Source organism: Myotis lucifugus, unplaced genomic scaffold (assembly GCF_000147115.1).
Source record: "Myotis lucifugus unplaced genomic scaffold, Myoluc2.0 scaffold_3, whole genome shotgun sequence".
Lineage (NCBI taxonomy): Eukaryota > Metazoa > Chordata > Mammalia > Chiroptera > Vespertilionidae > Myotis > Myotis lucifugus.
Window position 1 is genome coordinate 22,043,422 of NW_005871051.1, and position 14,512 is coordinate 22,057,933.

The window sequence follows — 14,512 nt, forward strand, 5'->3', positions numbered from 1 at the left end:
GGGGAGCCGTAGATCTGTGTGGAAGGGGACGTTCCTAGAGAAGCAGGAGATGTGTGTACAAAGCAGAGGCCAGGCTGGGCTGGCTCAGCGGAACTCCCAGTCTCCATCCCTGGGAGGAAGCCATTCCACCCCAGGCCTCGGGGCCCCGCTTTCATCAGAGAACACACAGGAAGACCAGGAAATCCGGTGCATAAGGCAGGAAAATGACAAATCGCCAAAGTTAAATATTCCAGCTTATCGCCTCAAGAACAACAGGGAATACTGTGACCCTGGCACCCTGGCTCATCCCTTCGCAGAACCGCTCACAGCTCTGGGCCTCTTCCGCTCCTGAACCCGAGGCCTCCCGCTGCCCCCCAGCACAGCCATGCTCTGTCTCTGCACGACTCCTGTCTTATGTCCCTTGCTGTCAGCGCTGCCACAATCATCCCTGCATCCTGAACAGCAACACAGATCCCAGCACCCAGCCAGCACTGGATCAATGTTCACAACCTTGAACTAAAATACATTAAAGTTGACACTGTGTGTGTCCGTTCAGATTGAAGTTCAAGACAAGTAAGACTGGTCCATGAGGATACAATGTTTGCTCCCGGGGAGAACAGAATGCAAAGGAATACGAGGGAACTTGCTAGGATGATGAATGGCAAGCTGTGGGGAGATGGTTACATGGGTGCCTGCATTTGTCAGAGCTTGTCCAACCACACTGAGGAGCTGTGCAGACTACTGCATAGGATTAGGTTGTAATGAAAGAAAACAAAGACTAGATGTTGACCTTCAGTCATCAAAATAAATCAGATGATAAATCAGATGACCCAGCAGCACGGTGGGCATGACGCTGTTTGGTATGTGAACTGGATCTGGCCTTTTTGTAGGAGCAGGCATTTGTATAGCACGCCTTGGTCACAACAGAACCTTTGCCACGCTGAATGGCTCAGAATTTTTCTTTACATCCCACCCCTAATCACAACGGGTTAGACCAGAAATGGGCATCTAATCCCAGGTGGATAAATCGGTTCCTTCCCTGGGAAATCAGAAACCAGGAGAGAAAAGAATAGATCAGCGTGTCTCCAGTACTTGAAATGGCTGTTTGTGGTCATATGTTTTGCAACTGGGACTGAAGGATTGTGTACATCAAAAAAAGAGAAAGACTTATAGAGAGAAGCAAGAAAGAGCTGAAGAAAGTCGAGGTGGACAATCCATCACGCTGACTGCTCCTGAGGCCAAGCTATGTCCCCCAACCTCCTTACCAGAAACACCCACAGTGGCTTAACCCCGCCTGCATTATTTCTGTTGTTTGCATGTACTAATATACTTTGCATGAGACACCAAGAAAAATCCCAAATATAGCCTCTTCATTCAAATACCACTTAACAAGGTAAAATAATCAGGCAGGCTTTTTTTGAGGTACCTATATTGTGACAGGATGTTCTAGAAAGTCCATGTTCACATCCAAAATTAAAAGAGAGAGAGAGGGCGATCAGACTAAAGCATGTATGAACAGACCTTTGATTTTTACAGTTTGTAATTCAACATCTTCATTCAAAATGTATCACTCTTTGAGGTAACGTTTAAACCACTCTTGTTACTTGTGGGTTCTTGGTTACTATTCATGATTACTTGGCTTTCTTCTTTCACAAACCTCAAAGATTATAACTTTTTCATAATATGCCTCTTTCCAGTTTGAACCATTTAAACCAAGTTATGAGAAATTCTTAATGGCATGGGAAAATATTCACAACACGATGTTAAGTGAAAGAAAATTGATAAATGCAGTATGATAACAACTTTATTTTAAAATGCAATCTGACCAAACCCCTAGATCCAACTACCACTTTATAGGAAATACAGAGAAACATAATAAACACTATCACAGGGGGGCATTTAGCAAAAATCGAGATTGCAGGAAAGTCTATGGATAAATGACCCAGTTTTTTCTGCAAATAATTTGCCAGGGAGGAAAAAGAGATGGAAGACCAGCCTGTGATTAAAGAGGTTTAAGAGGCATATCAAGCAACCACAATGCACAGACTTATCTAGATTCTGAGTCAATCAAACTGTTAAATACACGTATGTCACTATGAAACAATTGAAAATATAAACACTGACTATATATTTCATTATTTAAAAGGTACTGTTCTGTAGGTGTGATAATGGTGTTGCCGATTTTTGCTTGTTTGTTTTTTTAAGAAGCAATAATTCCTAAATAAGACGCTGGCCCTTGTTCTCAGCATGCCCAACACAGTGCCGCTTCCTCTCCGGTTGCCTGGTCCACCTTGGGCATGTCAACTAGCAGCTGCATCTCCCAAGGAGCTGCGCATCCCACTGCCCTGTGCTCAGAGCCCACCAGGGGTTGGTTGCCTCAAATCAGTGGTTCAACGGACCCAGACCCTGCATCCCAGGGAGATGTGATCCTCACGTGGCCCAATAGGAGGAGCTCAGGTTATATTTCTAAGCCCTCCTCGCCCACCAAGAACTTTCCTCTCCAGTGTATCTGGGCACATCGCAGGATGGGTACCACTGTAGTATGACTCCCTCATCAAAAATAATGCAGAAGCTCACAAGGATGATCCCTAGGCCTGAACTACCAACACTAGATAACACTTTGTTGACTATATTCTATGTCACTTCACATAGAATGCTTACGGATACATTTTATTACTTACGTTCAACATAGGGGATGAAGCCAAGGGAATTGCAGTAAGTGAGAGGCCAATTTCCCTTGAAACATTAACTCTGATCAAGAATTCTGCTCCATTTCCAGAGATGGAGAGGCCAACCAAGGCACTTGAAGGTCAGAGCGTCATGCAGTGCCTCATCTGCATCAAGTTCACTGGCCTTCACTCACACAGGATCACAAAGGGGTTGAGCCTGTTAGTTACCTATCTGTTAGGTTTATGTAAGTGTCTACAGAACAGAATGCTGGCGCACTGTAAAATCCTTCAAATCAACCCCAAAGTGTGGATCATGAATTCGCAGAGAGCTCAACAGAGGACTCAAAGAGATAGAGGACTCAACAGAGGGCACATGCTCTTCCCTGTGTCCCCTTGAGAGAAGAGCCGGTTCAGACAATAAAGGAGCCCTCTGTGAGCCAGGAGTCCGCTCTGAGCTGGAAGCCTTAAAGGTTGTCTGCTCCAACCACTCATCTAACCTAGAAAAGTCAAATTTTAATTTCATGCAGCGTCAGAATATTTAAACTAGCCCAAGGTCAAAGTGGAACCTGCCTAGACCCCAGCATTTTTGAAACAGCATTATTTCCTTGGGACAAGCAGCAGTACCACAACTTGGTCTGTATCCAGCTAACACACTAGGGAATTAGCAAGACTTAAATTATCTCTTGGGGTGTTTCATTTAAAGATTGTTAATCACATCCAGGCTGAGAGAAGACCAACCTTACTTCGGAATCAGGTTCCAAATTGGGCACTCGACCTTGACAGTCAGCTCTATCTCTGTATTTACACCTTCTACCTGGAATTCCCTTCCTTCAGTTTTTCAAGCCATAGTCTTTCCCTTCCTTGAACAATGCATTAAAATCCCCCACTTTCAAGATTAAAGCAAAACAATGTTAAATTTGACCCCTAACACTCTGGCACTCCCAAGAACCTACTGAAGTTGTGTAATTACTACTAAGTAATACAGGAATTCGTTTTGTGTTTTCTGCAGACTATGTTTCACTGGTTTAATAAATGGGTGTAAAAACAGGCTTAGGCTTGGCTGCTTATTAAAAAGTTAACAAATTTATTTAAAAGTCTAAAGAACAGAATGCTGGTGCATTCTAAAATCCTTCAAATCAACCCCAAAAGTGTGGATCATGAATTCGCAGGGAGCTCAACAGAGGACTCAACAGACACAAAAAAATTACTATTCAGATTGGAAGCAAAATCTCCTATTCAAATAATTGAAAGCAACACAATAATACAGTCTAGTAACATTTTACAGGAGCAAACTATTAAAAACTCTAGGATGATAATGGCTTCATTTTTACAAAGCCACAATATATTCCACCTTGATGAATATCTAAGCCGCTCTCTCTACTCAGATAAAACAGCTTAACTTTTCCTTAATGTGTTGACAACTTTACACCCACTCACCTAAACTCATTTTATGTTTTTCTTGCTCCTTATTCTATCCATATTTCTAGTGGATAGATTTTCTTTGGTATTCCAAGACCATGTCTATCTGAAAAAAAGTCTTCTTTTAAACCAAAACCTGAGGAACATGGTCATTCTGTGCCAAGCTCTATTTTTAAGTTATTTTAAAACAATAGTCTGATATTTTTCCAAAAGGCACTTAGAAAGGAAATGTGTCATTTCTTTCAGGGCCTACATACATGTTTTCCTAACTTCCCCATGGTGCTAATATTCCCGTGAAGGACTCTACCACCACCCTCCTTGCCCTTTAGTCAGAGAAGGACAGACTCACATGTAGCTGCAGTATCTTTCATGGGTAGACAAGGAAAGACATCTCTATGTAATGTTATATATACACTAGAGGCCCAGCGCACAAAAATTTGTGCACTCAGTGGCGGGGGGGGGGGGGGGGGGGATGTCCCCTCAGTCCAGCCTGCGTCCTCTCGCAGTCCAGGAGCCCTTGGGGGATATCCCACCACTACCGCTGCACTTTTTTTTTCTTTTCAACAAACTTTAAAAAAAATGTACAGTTTTGTTGTTTGTTTCCACCTCCCCCCTCCCCCACCCTTGCTTGTGCACCCTCCCTCCCACCACCCCTCCCCGGCAGCTCAGCCCCACCCCGACAGCCCCTGTTTTCCTTGGTTGTGTTTTTGGGGATGGCTGGCACCCCCAGAGATTCAGCTTCATGGCTGACAGGTGACAAGGGCAGAGGCTTCACCGATACCCTTGGTAACCGTAGTAGTTCCTATAGTATCGGTCTCTGTCCTAGGGGTGGTGGTAGTAGTAATTCTGCCAATCCGGATTGTACTGTCTGTAATAGTCTCTGTATCTGTTGTACTCATAATCTCGACTATAGAAGCGATCATAATCTCCGCGGTATCGATCTTAGAAATTACGATAACCCCCTCTGTTTCCAGACTGCCCCCAGTACTACTGACCACCAGGGGGCAGCTCCTGCATTGAGCGTCTGCCCCCTGGTGGTCAGTGTGCATCATAGCGACCAGTCGTTCTGCCATTCGGTCAATTTGCATATTAGCCTTTTATTATATAGAATAACTACAATGTACACACACCACTACCATCCCTTACTTGCCTATCGATGTTCAGCACGGGAGATGACCCACTCATTTTCTAGATAAATGAAATCCCAAAGTTAGATTGTAGTTCTTTATTTTAAATATTTCAGGCTTAAATGTTTTAAAAATGTATTATTGTGTAGGGATAAGCAAAGAAACAGCTGAAAACAATATCAAATGCCATTTCTAGGGGTCTCATAATTTTTGGCCAGTACTGTAAATTAGAACTGACTCTTGGGCAAGAATGTTTCAATTTTGCTCCATACAACGAGAAACACATTTCCCACCAGGTAGTGATAATAATAATGATAATAGTAACAGTAATAACAACAACAATGATAGATTGATTTAGGAATCCCAGGTTTGGCAAGTGATCCTGAAGACATTATTTAATAGGAAGAAAAAGAACTATACATTTACAAATTCATATGAGCATCATTAAAGGACACACACATGAGTGAGCCTGACTGTGTGACCAAAAGGGCTCTCCGGGTGACCCATAGGCTCATGAACATTGATCATACTTGCTGGGTTTTTTTTAAAAATATATTTTATTGATTTTTTACAGAGAGGAAGGGAGAGGGATAGTTAGAAACATCGATGAGAGAGAAACATCAACCAGCTGCCTCCTGCACACCCCCTTCTGGGGATGTGCCTGCAACCAAGGTACAGGCCCTTGACCAGAATTGAACCTGGGACCCTTCAGTCCGCAGGCCGAGGCTCTATCCACTGAGCCAAACTGGTCAGGGTATACTTGCTGTTTTAAGTCACTGAATTTAGAGCTGGTTGGTTACATAGCAATAGCTAACTGATACAATGTCATCTGTTCCAAAAAAAAAAAAAATAGTATACCTTTAAGAATACTTGGGAATCTGACATTATGAAAAATAGCCTTTGCTATTAACTGAATGCTAAGGATTCCAAAGTACTTAGTAAACAACTCCACTTTCACTTTTAATTGAAATACAGGATCCTCACTTTGCACAGATGCTAACTGGAACCCCAAGAAACGGAAGAAATTTCTGTAAAAGCATAAATGAAGTTATCACTCAAATGTTGTTCAATATTTTTCACCCTCTCTATCTTAATTATTATTAAGGATAATAATTCTGTATGTCCTTTTACCTCACTGCAGTAGATACATGAAAAGTAGACTAAAACCCACAGTTCTGATTAAGAATAAAGTATTTATTCCAGGAAGATGAATCTTTGATCTGCTCAGAGATATGCCTGAGGGTCAGACTAGGTAGAGAGACTCCTTAAATTTCCTCTGGCCCCTTTGTTTCACTCCCTCAAAGAGCTGACTAAAAGGAAGTTAAAAATACAGTACTTTAGGGAATCACCAAATCTATATAAAGCCTCATCTACTTAAGCTAAACACTGTGGGAGCCATGATAGATTTAAAGGATGAATCTTCTTCTGAAAAGCACTGTCTCTCAAGCCAGGAGGGATCTGTGGGTGTGATGATCAATATCATTTTTAAACCTATAACTCCGTAAGAACACACATTTGGGTTCAGTACGTGTTACTTTCCAGTATGATTACGGTGAAAATCGTGCCCACACCTGAAAAGACCGATTCCAATAAGTACACAAGTTTGTCTGTAAAATCACAAGGCCAAGTTCCACCACACCTGACAAATCAGCATTTCTAAAATCAGATATTTTTAAAATTTCTCAAAAAAAATCCTAATCACCTCCAAACAGCTAAATTAAAGCAATTTAACCATATTTAAATTATAAACTGATAGAGGGATTATTCGATAAAAAAGAGAATACAGAGTAGAGTATGTTACAAATTAAGCCCAAGGCCTGATTTCTTTTAAACTCTGAACAAAAATAGTAAGTTTGAGGAAAATGTATTTTCCAGTCACTCTTAGGGCTGCTGCTACTATTTCGTATCTTGATAAATCTCCAAACACTTCTGTTACCTACTACTGCAAAGGACATTTTTTCCTAGTCTGACAAAGAGGTATAATTCTGGCAGCCTGGACGGATCCTATAACATCAGGATGTTAGCCTGAAAGGGAGAGGAACAGACAGGGTCATCAGCACAGTCTGCTTTTATCAAATAAACAGCAATTTCCTTCAGCCAAGTCTTCCGAACTCTGCCCTCTGCATTCCTGCCGCAGAAAGAAGGCTTTCTCCTTTGGCAACAAAGAGGGGAAGCACAAGATTTTTATTGAATCGGTTATCTAAATGGAAAGGCAGAGGGAAACTAGCCCCTTTTTATAGAGAATTAGATTGGTGATGAAAAATTAGAATTCCCATCCCTTCCACAGTCTGGGGAAGGAATCCGGGCAGCTTGGAGGGCCCATGGCAATGAGGACGCTCTGTGGATTTCCTGCTCGCAGATGTTTATGGGGGTGAAGGTGGTGGGGACCACTTTTGTGGCATCTGCACCAGAACCTAAGCCAGTAACTCCTCTCCTAAAGCCAGATGGCTGGTTATCTACTTGGAGACAGATGTGCTCTTTTTACTTGAGAAACAAATCCTGCTGTTACCTTTTCTCTTAGCAACAAAATGATTTCCTGTGAGCTCTTTGCCACCAGGAAGGCTGAAAACCATCCCAATCTCTTTAAAGCAGGAGCCATCCAGATAGGACTGAGTCAGTGCGGGGTCCAGGAAACAAGGTTTCTTAACTTGCAATCAAAACAAAACAAAACAAAAAAACAAAGTTCCAACTCTATCACTAGTCTTGAAACACAAGGTTAAACCAGCCAAAAGAGCACCACTTGAGGCAGAAAGGAAGAGTAGCCTGTTTTAACTCTCACCTTCCACGCTCCCTTATTCCTACAGGTATGCTGGCTGATTCACGGAGTTAACATTTGAGAGACCTCGGAACACCACTTTCCCGGTAAAGTCTGGAATTCGGGCAGGTGCTAGTGGAGGGTGTCTACGGACCAGCCCCGACTAAACCCTGGATCCTGAGAATCTCATGAGCTTCCTGGGATAGTTTTTCACCCATGTGGTCAGAACTTGATCCTGGAGGAAAGCAGCCCCTTCCGTGTGACTGCATGGGAAGCTCGTGCCTGGTTTCCTCTGGACTTCACCCCTACCTCCCCTTCGCCGATTTGGTTTTATGTTCTTTTGCTGTAATGAATCATGACCATAAGGACCAGCATATGGTGGTGGTCTTGGATCCCCTAGGTCAGTGGTCGGCAAACTCATTAGTCAACAGAGCCAAATATCAACAGTACGACGATTGAAATTTCTTTTGAGAGCCAAATTTTTTAAACTTAAACTATATAGGTAGGTACATTGTTATTAACTTAATTAGGGTACTCCTAAGGCTTAGGAAGAGCCACACTCAAGGGGCCAAAAAGCCGCACGTGGCTCGCAAGCCGCAGTTTGCCGACCACGGCCCCGGTGCATCAGGGCAAAGATTTTACAAGGGAAAATATGACTGGCGTGACTTGTAAGTGAACAAATATGGAAATGATGAACGGGTGTGACTCAGTTATAACTCAGGTCTGTAAGTGACCCCCAAAATCGTACTGTCCTATTCAGAAGGAAAATTTTTATTTGTGATGAAACACCAGTAGTAAGGTAGGTGGCAATGAAAATAATAATAGTCAAAGCATCAGTGCTTTCTCTGTGCTAGGCACTGTTCCATGTGCTTTACATAGTATATCAAAACCCTATGAGTAGTCCTATTATTATCTCCATTTTGCAAATGAGAAAACTATAAGTAACCAGCCCAGTGTCTCATGGGATTCAAACTCGGGCAACCTGGATGCAGAATCTTTTTTTAACCATGCCATAAAAAGAAAATGAATGGAACAATGAGGGACCACTCTCACAACAGAGGAATAAGGGCATTCCCACCCAGGCTGCCTGACTTCTCGCTTTTTCACTTTACTTTATAACACAAATTAAGGGGTCTACTTTTCCACACTGGAGATGACATAAATACAGCACTTAGCAGCCTGTTTTTTTTGTGTGTTTTTTTTTGTAAAAACTAGCAACTCCTAGCTCCCCAGGCTTCCTTCTGAGCATAACACTTAACCTTGGAGTTGTTTATTTAAGATTGTTTCCATATGAACAGTTAGTAAATATACAACTTTCCCCTCAAACCGTTTAAGGGGTAAGTCGCTTAAGTTAAATCACTGGCATAACAAGAGAAAAGATGCTACCTGGATAGTTTTAAAAATTGTTTTTGTGTAATCTTGTTTATCAGTCTAAGTGCAATATCTTAAAATATTTTAACAAACATGAGGTCTGTCTATGTTTGACTTAGGCCAGGAAAAACTCTTCTGCAAGATTTCTGCAAATCAGTCTTATCCCCAAAGGACACTCATATCCAAACTCTATTTTCAAACATGAAGACAGCCAGTCTACAGCCTTATTTATGCTGCTTTATAATAAAGCTTTACCTTTAAAAAATTCTATCCTTCAACCAACTGACGTCTAAATTTTTGGTGCATTTCGCAGGAAAGAAGTTCAAAAGGCAAATGAGCCTCTGTCGAGGGAGTCGGTTCCTGCTGCCTCACCACATTCGGTTCTGTTCTGAAAGCAGTCTCCTTGTCTGTTTCCCCACCAGGAAAATGACAGCTACAGTTGAAATTCTTCAACTTAATGCTGCAGTTATTTTATTTTTACAGTTTCCTGACTAAAAAGATAGTCAGACTTTATTGGCTCAAGAATTTTTTTAAACTCTACAAATGTATCATTTTTATACTTTGAAAAGTATGCATGCTCAATTAATCTAGTTCCAAAGTGCATACAACTTAAAACTAAAGTTTAAAATACTAATTTAGGTGTAGCTGGAGAATGAAGTTCAACCAAAAGAGCTTAGGACATTAATAACCCCAACAAAATAGAATTGAGCGCATACAAGAGAGAGAACAAAGCCATTCTCAGTGAACCCTTCCAACATTTCTTTTTTCTTTTTTAAATTAATTAATTTTTAAATTAAGTTTATTGGGTGACATTGGTTAATAGGATCATATAGGTTTCAGGTGTAGATTTCTATGATACAAGATCTTTAGGCTCACTGCCCAAACCTTGACCAGTGACTGAAGCTGTGATGGAATTAGGCTTAATATTCTGCACTGGTTGAATACACTATGGGGGAATTATTTGTATTTAGTTCTGTCATGTATAGTTTGGTTTTACTGGGAAATGGGTACATGTGGATGACACAAGGGAAATGTATCCCAGAAGCTGACCAAAAAAAAAAGAAGACGACAAAGTGTACAGCTTTGCCTCCCTGTGGGTCTGGTGCAGGCAAGCACAGTGGCCATTCACAGGTCTTTCTCGTGGTTCTCACAGTGGTTCGAGGTTTAGCAGTATCAACATCAACATCACTGGGAACGTGGCAGACATGCAAACTCTTAGGCTCCACCCCACACTTACTGAATCAATCTCCGGGGTAGGGCCAGCCATCTGTGTGTTATCAAGCCCTCCAAGTGAATCTGATGCTCGCTCAAATTTGAGAGACCAGATAAGCAAGTACATTAAGCCTAGACCAGTTTCTCAACCTTGGCACTAATGACATTTGGGGATGCATGATTCTTTTTATGAAGGACTGTCCTGTGCATTACAGGATGCTGAGCAGCATCCCTACCCTCTACCTACTAGGTGCCACCTCCTCCAGTGGTGACAACCCAAATGTTTCCAGATATTGCCAAATGTCCCCTGGGGGACAAAATCACTTCTGGCTGAGAATCACTGGCCTAGAGTTTAGAGAAATGGACACTAAATTAAGGACAACTCTTACATCTTCCACTTTTCCTCTCCAAATGCTATCAGCCATTCTCACTGCTTTTCTTAAGAAAAATAAAAATAAATACACACACACACACACACACACACACACACATTGATTTCAGAGAGGAAGAGAGAGATAGAAACATCAATGATGAGAGAGAACCACTGATCGGCTACCTTCTGCACGCCCTACATCAGGGATCAAGTCCGCAACCCGAGCATGTGCCCTGGCCAGGAATCAAACTGTGACCTCCTGGTTCACAGGTCGACACTCAACAACTGAGCCATGCCAGCTGGGCCTCACTGCTTTTAACTTTATAAATGAATTAACTTCAGCTGGTCCTACTTCAGTGGCTAAAAGTTATGTTACTTTTCTGAGTATTAAAGCAGAAGTTGTAGAGAAAAGGTGTGAGCCAATCTTTTTAAACCCTGAAAACTAGTATAAAGGAAGGATAATTGATTCATAGCAAAAGGTACAATCCTAATATTTTATACTTCCTGCCAGAGTAGTCAATCACTGACTGATATTGCCTGGACTCAGTTTCCCCAAATGTGTAGAAAAACTGGATGCATAGCAGAAAGAACTAGAGCCTCAAAATCAGACCTAGTTTCAAATCTCAGTCCTATTATTTACTGACTATGTGACCATAGGCAGTTATTTCAATGTCTTTTGTACCTAAGTTTCTAAACTGTCAAATGTCCATTGCAATAGGATGTATATCCATACACTCTGCGGGGGGGGGGGGGGGGGGGGGGGACTGGGACAGACCCTGCAATTAAATGCATTGCTATTTCTGCAGTAAAACATAAATCCACGTTGCATGGGATAAAGATTACAAATAGTCTCACCTATTCAGGTCAAGTTTTAGCACCAATGAGTTTTCAGGCCCAACTTACAAAACAAAAACAAAAACAAAAAAAACCCTACACTTTTACCTTTTGAGAATGTACTGGATTTTGGAACTGCTGGTAAGGGAAGGTGACTGCTCCCGCCTCCTGGGGAGATGTGAGGATTGGATGTGGTAACGTACATAAGGCCCAATTCTGTACTGACACAGAGAAGGGACTTTTAAAAGGTTAGCTAGCTGTTGTTATTTCAAAACTACAAATTCTGACCATGCCATCTGCTTGCTTTGAGCTCTGATGGTTCTTCACTACCTACAAAATAAAGTCCAAATTCTGAGGAGTGGACCACAACAAAGTCCCTTCCAAAACTGGACACAGGACGTTCCAGCTGTCATTACTCTCTCCTGCCATGGCCACCAATATACCTTTTGCTTTGGTCACGTAGAAATAACTGGTTCTTTAATCCCTCCTGTTCGTTCCCTCTGCCTGGAAGGTAGATGTGCAACCTCCTTCCTTCACACTGACCACTCCTCCATCCAATTACATCTCTCCTAGGAGGCTCTCCTTGAACCCTGGCTCTCACCTAATGACACTCCTTCCTCCGTCTTCCCAGCACCCTGGATGCTGAGAGCACAGGGCCATCTCTTTACCACACTGCCCAGCCCTTTGGAAACAGCAATTTTGGAGTCAGATGTCTTTTATCTCACAGGTCCGTACACAGTAAGTGTTCAATAAATGCTTGTTTGATGAATAAGGGCGGTCAGCAGTCGTTTCCTCAATATGTTGGTTCCATCAGGTCAGGGGCCATAAAAATCAATCAATCAGACGTTACATGAGGGCAGGTTTTTGATCCCTGTTGTGTCCCTGGAGCCTGGTACTCAATAAGCACAGCTTTTCTAAATATATGAATGATTGAAGAGTATGATACATATTTATGACAATGTAAAAACAAACCACCACGACCAACAACAACAAAACACAAAACCCATAGCATGTTCTTTCATTAAATCTCATAAAATGTGGCACTGGCTTAAAAGGCTGTCCCACCTCCAAGGAAGTTCCATGGGCCTGAAACACAAATCAGAATCCCAAGGTGCCAACCCTCACCTGGTCCAGTCATCTACCAGGGCCCTACAGTGCCCGAGTGGAAATGTGAGCTGATCTAAGGATCCCCCAGAACATTTCTGTCCCAGAGCAGCTATGCAATCACTTCCCATAAAACATTTATCAGCCCTGCTCCTGGCCAATAATCTCAAATATTCGGCAATTTACCCAACTTGCATGAGTCATAAATATTTTACTGAATAAAAAAACAGCTAACTTTTATGAAGTGCCTCCACCTATGTTCATATCATGCAAATATCATTCAGTCCTTTACCTTTTTTTACATTCCCCTTTTCTCCTTAGGACTCACGCACCCCTCTCTCTCCCACACCCAGGGCCTACCAATCACTCCCCACTTTGTTTGGGGTCAGTGACTTGCAAGCTGACAGCAAGAGGCCACTACCTGCTCACAATGAACTCACTCCAAAGCAAAATACAGAGGTCAAATAGGCGCGGGGAGCTTCCGGTTCTGGACAGGCTCTCAATGTTAGTTATTTCCAAACATATGATTACAAAAGGCCGGACACTGTGCCGTCGGCTCTCAGAGAACAGCAGTATCTCTGTCTTCCAAAAGACAGCCTTTTAACTTTTGGAATATCCCTATTTAAGACCACTCATTGTACCAGGGGAATAGTTCAACGCAATAAACATAAGTCATTTCCTCCAAACTCCCATAGTTAAGCAGTAACCCTTCAAATGTTGAGGGTTTTTAAACGCTCAAATTCTAACATATATTTCTCCAATCAATCACACAGCCCTGGGAAGACCAGAGAGTTGGAGTGGGGAGTGCTGGGTGGCATTTCTGGCTTCACCAATATCTCAATATTTCGGTGACTCTTCATGGGCCTCAGTTTCTTCTTGGGTAAAATAAGAACATCTGATCAGATCAGTGTTTCCTAAAGAACAGTGGGCATTCAATGCCGGACGTCTTAATACAAGAAAGAACTGACTTTAGGTGCACACAGATGAACATGTTTTAGCTATTAGTTTCATTCTTTACGACAAGGGATGCTGGTTTTCCATGAATGGTGGGAATGTAAAATTTCTTTGAAAATAAAAACATCTAAGACTTAAAAAAAAAAAGTCCCTTTTAGAAAAAAAACAAACCCAGACTATTCAGGAAATAAGAGTTCATGTGGTTCTTGCAGCTGTGCAAAAATAAATGATCTAGGGCCCTGGGTGCTGCGGAGGGAACTGAGAAGCCCAGTGAAGCAGAAGGAAGAGAGTGGAAGCCCTGGAGGCTCCGCGCCATCAGGGAATCCCGGACACCAGGGCCCGCGGGCGGGGACCGGCCGCCCGTCCTCCCGGCTCCCGGAGCAGGAGCCTTGGAACTGACCAGGGGGGGCAAGGAAAGCCCCCTGAGGTCGGGCAAAATCCCAGGAAGGAGAGGCGGGGACTGGGGTCCCGGGATGGAGGGGCGGGGTGCGGGGAGAGGGTCGGCGGGGTCCCAGACTGGAGAGGCGCGGCGGGAACACGAGTCTCGGGCGCACGGGATGGGGATCCCGGGCTGGACGGGCGCAGTGGGACCGGGACCGGGGGGTGCCGGACGGGAAGGGCGCAGTGGGACCGGGACCCGGGGTGCCCGGCGGGAGGGGCGCCGGGAATCAGGGTCCCGGAGTGGAGGGGCGTGGCAGGGACCTGGGACGGGACC